The sequence below is a fragment of the Sapajus apella genome, unplaced genomic scaffold (genome assembly GCF_009761245.1).
Source record: "Sapajus apella isolate SASKATOON/1434 unplaced genomic scaffold, GSC_monkey_1.0 scaffold3, whole genome shotgun sequence".
Lineage (NCBI taxonomy): Eukaryota > Metazoa > Chordata > Mammalia > Primates > Cebidae > Sapajus > Sapajus apella.
Window position 1 is genome coordinate 9,288,856 of NW_022436943.1, and position 7,035 is coordinate 9,295,890.

Sequence of the window (7,035 nt, forward strand, 5' to 3'; positions counted from 1 at the left end):
GAGGCAGGAGAATCGCTTGAACCAAGGAGTCGAAGGTTGCAGTGAGCCGAGATCTCGCCACTGCACTCCAGCCTGGTGACAGAGACTCTGTCTCAAAAAATTAAAATAAAATAAAAGAAACCTTAAGGTATAAACTCTAAAATCTATTTTCCAGAAAAGTAAAACCAGTATCTGATGCTAAAGGAAAATAAATCCTGAAGTCAGAAGACTTGAATTCAAGTCTCTATTTCCTCATTAGCCAGTTCTCCTTCATCATTAGCCAGTTAGGTCAACTTGAACTGGCTGCTTTAATTATCTGAGCCTCAATTCTCCTGTCTATAAAATGAGATTATTAATATCAATTTTACCCTTCTATGATACGGTTAAATGAAATAAATATTTTTGTAAGCCATAGAATGTAAAAACGAAATAAGAAATTGGCAGCCCAGTTCACTGACTTCTTTGTTGTTATTCATATCCTTAGAGATTAAATTGCCGAGCTGCCATGTGCTTTCACATATTCAGTATGCCTACAACTCAATCAGTGTCCCTTAAAATATGTGTTTAGAATCTCATCTTTTTGCGACTGTTTAGTGTCATGTTGGATAAAGCACCTGCATGATTAAATATGTATTTTCTTTTGAGTGTTACTGATATATAGGCAGAATCTAAGTACATGTATTTGCATTTGGTCAAGTAAAAGAAAGGTTTACAAATGCACAAGGAATAAAGGGTGCTAAGCAAAGATGGCAGTCACATTAAGAACTAAACAAATGGGGCTGGGCGCGGTGGCTCACGCCTGTAATCCCAGCACTTTGGGAGGCTGAGGTGGGTAGATCACGAGGTCAAGAGATCGAGACCATCCCAGTCAACATGGTGAAACACCGTTTTTACTAAAAATACAAAACATTAGCTGGGCATGGTGGTACATGTCTGTAATCCCAGCTACCCAGGAGGCCGAGGCAGGAGAATTGCCTGAACCCAGGAGGCGGAGGTTGTGGTGAGCCAAGATCGCGCCATTGCACTCCAGCCTGGGTAACAAGAGCGAAACTCCGTCTCAAAAAAAAAAAAAAGAACTAAACAACTAAACAAACAAACCTACACTAGTGTAATTCAGCAAGTAATGGTGGACAAGAATGTCAAATTCACAGAATCTTAAGTGCTGAAAGGAAGCTTGGAAATGAAATCCTTCACCTCCCATCCATGGGAGAATCCCTCCTGCAATCTCTATGAACAGCCAGATCATTTTCATTATATCCCTACATTCAAGCATTTTCTTCATTCTTTGTGTTGGCTGGCCTCATAGCCATTCCTTAAATGGCATGACAGTTTTTTCTAGGTTCCTTATGATTTTTTTCTTGGAGGAGATATCAAAGAATCTTTTAGGGAGGGAAAAGGGATAGATGGTATGAAATAAACTTCTGCCTATTTAGATTACTTTTCACATATTAAATATTTTTAAAAGTCATCTCCATCTAAGTTAGATGTACACAATCCCAAATCAAAAAAAATCTATGCTTTGGAACATATGTATATCTTCATAATAATTTTTAATTAAATAGAAACTTTTAGTAGGTATTTTGATAGTTTTACTATATTAGGTATTTTCAAACTATTTAGGATTGTGATAGATAAGTACAGCTGGATTTGCTTTATACATAAAATTAACACATGTATAATGTATCAACATATGTTCATAAATTAATTTGTAAAAATATATTATTTCCAATTTTAAGTTACTATTATTGTTTATATGCTCTAACATCACTGTTCTTCCTCTTGTCCTATTGCCTTTACTCAAGTGTAATCAAGGCCTTCACCAGAAAGATACAACTGTAAATGTATCTATCCACAGGTGGGAAATTTAACACATTTGCTTTGTCAGGAACTGGATAAAGGACAAGAAAAGCTGAACAAAGGGAAGCTGTTTTAATTCATATGCTCCAGGCCACAGAAGACTTTGAAATAAAGTAGCACTTTCTTTTTCCTTTTTTTGTTACAAATGTACTATTGCATAGGCACTCATCCTGTTTGACTTAGGGAGACTAGTCTTTTATGAGGTTGCCTTCTCCCAGTACCTCTGGGAATTCTGATACCATTTGTTACATGCTCTTAAATTATATTCTAAATCAGAACTCACAGGTCACTTGGAATACCACAGATCTGTTGCTGAACTATGCCCCCCAATTCTGAGTTGAGCTTTATTTTATGTATTTCTCGGGGTGGGATTGGTTCTCCCCTCAAGAAGTTTCACTGCAAGTGTAATGGTAACTTCATTCCTCAATTCTCTAAAGCACAACTGCACTATGTAATGCTTAACAAGACTTCACTAAAAGAAACCAGGAACAGGAATTATATCATAGAAACCTTGAAATTGGTTGTGGCTACATTTAGAATCCACAGTCCCAAGCCACATGTCAGTCATCTCCTCACACCTTGTCCTGTTTAGATCTTGACCTGCCTCACTGTGGTGAAAATCAACCTTCCTGCCATTCCTTGTCTCTTCCATTTTATAGAGTCCAGCTTACCTTCTGGCAAAGAGGCAAGAAGAGCTTCCTAAGTGCAGTATACATCTTCTCCTACAGTCTAGACACCAGCTCCCTCAGGTCAGAAAGAAAAGAAATGGCTTTTCCTTCCTCCTGACTCCCTCAGGAACCCTCAATCTCTTGATTGATTTCCAATCAAGTTTCTGCCCTTGACTGACCTCTCCCCAGCTTGGCTCATGGGGATCATGCATTCTTTTTAGGGAGAACCGCACCCCCTACCACACGCATTGGTCTCACCCTAGTCTCCTTTCAGGGCAATCCCAAAATACAGGATTACTTGTGTTTTCACCATTGTGTAGCATGTTAAGCATTAGAAAGCTTCCATGTTGTCAAGGAACAACAAAGCTCAGTTTCTGTTTTCAGAATTTTACGAGTACGTGCTTGCTTGTATAGAAAAGCTCACAAACATAGACATTCCCTGAGAACAAATGAAGAAACAATAACGCTAACAAAGGCAATCTTAATCAGAACAAAATGACAAAGGACAGCATTTATTATCTCCATCTTAGGTGTCTGCACATGGGTTACTTTTTGGAGTTTAACACTTTCTTAAGAAAAAAAAAATGTGCTTTTCTATAAGTCTGAATAAAAGCCCACAAATGCAGACATTCCCAGAGTATAGTGGGGGATCATCACAAAGTGGAGAAGAGAAAAATCCACCCTAGAAAGCAGAAATGAAGTACCAGTAACTTTTTAAGCTGCAGATTCTCCAGTTTTAACAGCAACACAGCAAATATAATTTAATAATTACTACATTAATAGAATACTTTGTTTCCATTATTCTTTTTATTATTACTACTACTACTGTTAGTAATACTTGGGATACTAGTAACTATAGAAGACTATCTCTGAACATGACTTTTGAATTAAAATTTAGTGAAAATTTATTAGAATATTCTTACAATAGTATGAATATGTTTCCATGTAAGTATATTATGTTTACTGTAGGTTCATAAAACTATAAGACAGTTGAATATTTATCACTGTTCATAGTTTTTCTAATTTCTTAAAATCATTTTCTAAATGTAATCTTTAAAAATACGGGATTTTTATTATATCAAGCTTACAAGTAGTCATCATCTTTATCTTAAAATAATGTTCTAGGCTGAGTGCAGTGGCTTATGCCTGTAATCCCAGAACTTTTGGAGGCTGAGGCGAGTGAACCAACTTGAGATCAGGAGTTTAAGACCAGCCTGGCCAACATGGTGAAAACTGGTCCCTACTAAAAATGCAAAAAATTAACTGGGCGTGCCTGTAATCCCAGCTACTTGGGAAACTTAGGCAGGAGAATCCCTTGGACCTAAAAGGTGGATGTTGCAGTGAGCCGAGATCATGCCACTGCATTCCAGTCTGGATGACAGAGTAAGACTCCATCTAAAAAATAAATAGAATAAAATAAAATAATGTTCTATATCCATATTTTAAAGTATAAGCATATTTTCAAAATCCTTGTATAATAACCTCCTTTAAATATGGGCAGAACCTAGAACTTGCCTCTAAATTCCATGTTCTAAAAATACGGAAAAGGTGATAGAATAGTCACTAGTTTGATGAGCTTACATTTTATCACAAGAATAAAATGGCTTCTCAGATGTAATTAAGGTCCATAATCAGTTGTTTGTAAATTGGTTAAAAAGGAGACTTTCACTGGGTGGGCCTAACCTAAACCAGCTCACCTTGTAAAAATCCCATTGAAAGAGGGTCTAGAAGTAAGGAACTCTCTTTCCCATTGGCTTTGAAGAAGTAAGCTACCACAGATTTTACAGCTCTGAGAAAATTAATACTGCCAACAACAACCACATGAGTTTGGAAGAGGTCGCTGAGCCTCAGATGAGACAAGCTGCAGCTGATGCCTTGATTACAGCTTTGTGAGATCCTGAGCAAAGGACCGAGCTATAGCAGGCATTCTCAGACTCCTGACCCATGGAAACTGTGAAAGAATTAATGTGTGTTGCTTAAGACACTATGATTAATTTGTCATGTAACAATTAAAAAAATGACATTGTTAATCAACAAATATTTATTGAGCACTTACTATGTGCCAGTAGCTGTTCTAACACTTGGATACAACATTGAAAAGGACAGGAAAAGTCTCTGCCTTCAGGAAGTTTCCATCATGCATTGAGGAAGAAGATCAATGCTATCGTCAATTTAATACAATCACTTTTTTTTTCTCTAAGTGATATCAGTTATGTGGATTCTTCCTGTTTCATTAGGGTAACACTAGCTACTACAACAGATGAATATCCAAATATTGGTGACTTAATAATAAAAGCATAATTGTTTCTTTACACAACAATTCAGTGAGAATGTTTGCCACATAACATTCCACATGATGACTCAAGGTGTAGTGCTGCCAGCACCTAAAGGTTCCATGACTTTTGCTTCCAACTGAAGGAAAGGAAAAGTAAAAGTAGAGAAGGCACGTCTGCTTCTTAATCAACTTGGCTTGGGAGTGGTATACCTCTACTCATATTCCATTTACTGGAGCTAATCTCATGGTAGGAATTGTAGTGGCTAAGCAGCAGCATCTTAGCAAATATTCTGCTTTATTAAAGGGGGGCAGAGATATTCACTAGACAACCACCTGTGTCTGCTGCATTCCTCAATAGCTGCACATTTGCCTCAGGTAGACAAGACCATGTTATAGTCATTAAATCAATAAATGAGTATGTTTATGTATATGTTTACATACTGGGGGGACATATTATGTCAACTGAACCTATAGAGACTATAGTGAACATCAATTGTTTCGGTTAGTGCAATTAACCCGAAACAATTCCCGCTTCTGGTAACACACTGTTTTCAGTTTGGTTAGAGCCACAAAACCCACTGCCTACCACAAACAGAAAAACACATTGACCAGGCCTAGTAATTCAGAGTAGACTAGACCATTCTTCCAACAGGAACAATAGGCTCATGAACCAACCTGATTTGATTAGGGTTCTCCATGAGGTTTAACACCTTGAAGGATGTAAACATAGGGTTATAATGCCTTTCATAAGAACAAGAAGTCCTCATTCGTTAGAAAGGAAGCCTCAGAGACCGTAGGAAAAGACCTAGCCCAATGTTACTTTATTTTCTCATCTTCATCTATCACACATCATTCTTTCTTATAATCTTCCCTGTCTGATTCGCAAGGAATGGTTAGCAAGAAGAGAAAGAAGCTAATTAACAATGAGGAAAGTATATGAATAGAGCAAGTACGTGACAGAGACATTGGCAAGACTGGGTGACAGGGAGGACCCAGGCTTAAGGGAAGACGCAATTGCTCAAAAAAATGTAGTTAAATTAAGAAATGAGTTTAATACTGGAAAAAAAATCAGGCTGAATTTTCTTCTGTGGGCAGAAGAAGGACATTAAGATTTTTGGCAAAAGTAGTCATTGGACTCCTAAAACAAGTAAGAATCATAAAACTTCTGAGTTAAAATGTCACAGGGGAGATCATTTTTATCACCCAAATGCCCATCAATAATGAGTGGATAAAGAAACTGTAGAAAGTATGGTATATATAGAGAGAAAGCTATATATCTATAACATACATACACACACACACACACACACACACACACACTCACACTATGTATATATGAATACTACATTTCTATCTATATAAATGGAATACTACTCAGCCATAAAAAGAATTAATAGCATTCATGGCAAACTAAATGGGATTGGAGACTATTATTCAAAGTGAAGTAACTCAGGAATGGAAAACCAAACATCATATGTTCTGACTCATAAGTGGGAACCAAGCTAAGAGGATGCAAAGGCATAAAAATGACACAATGGACTTTGGGGACTCAGGAGAAAAGGTTGGAAGGGGGTGAGGGATAAAAGGCTACAAATCGGGTTCACTGAATACTGCCTGGGTGATGGGTGCACCAAAATGTTACAAATCAACACTAAAGAACTTACTCATGTATCTGAATACCACCTGTTCCCCAAAACCTATGGAAATACAAAATTTTAAAAAATAAAATTATAAAAGAGAACTTTTTATCAAACACCTTTATTCTCTGGAAAATTAATTCTAAGTTCAGAGGTGAATACTGGATAGCTGGAGAGTAAACCTAGCACCCTTGTGGGAAAGTGAAAAAAACAAAAAATGGAATAGCAATCTTTTTTCTAGTTCATAAGTATGATGAATGGGTTGTCACACACATGTATGAGATGTGCCTTCCTCAAACCTTGTTACGTCAGCACATTACCTATCTGACGTGGAAAAAAAAGGGGGGGAATAGTCCAGGTGATGTCAGAATGGGCTTGGAAAGCAGCCCTGAAGAAAAGGAGGTGGCTATGAAAAGCTTTCCATATGGAGAACTGACGTGAGGGAAAGCCACATGCACTGAGATTTCAGGTGAGGAAATGGAAGGAGGTGATACCACTAGCTAAAACAGAGACTTGAGTGAGGGTGCCAGTTCTAGGGAAGTATCATATATTCTATTTTAGATGCACACATTTAAAGTATGCTGCGTTTCTGAATATAGCATATCACACAGGATAACTT

General features: G+C 37.3%; 1 non-coding gene across 1 annotated transcript; it reads left to right on the forward strand.

Annotated features, from left to right (window-relative positions):
• The first annotated feature begins 6,644 nt into the window (after positions 1-6,644).
• Positions 6,645-6,746, forward strand: LOC116536182. Its single transcript, XR_004262515.1, has one exon. It is a non-coding gene; the product is annotated as a small nucleolar RNA U13 (small nucleolar RNA).
• Positions 6,747-7,035: the final 289 nt, after the last annotated feature.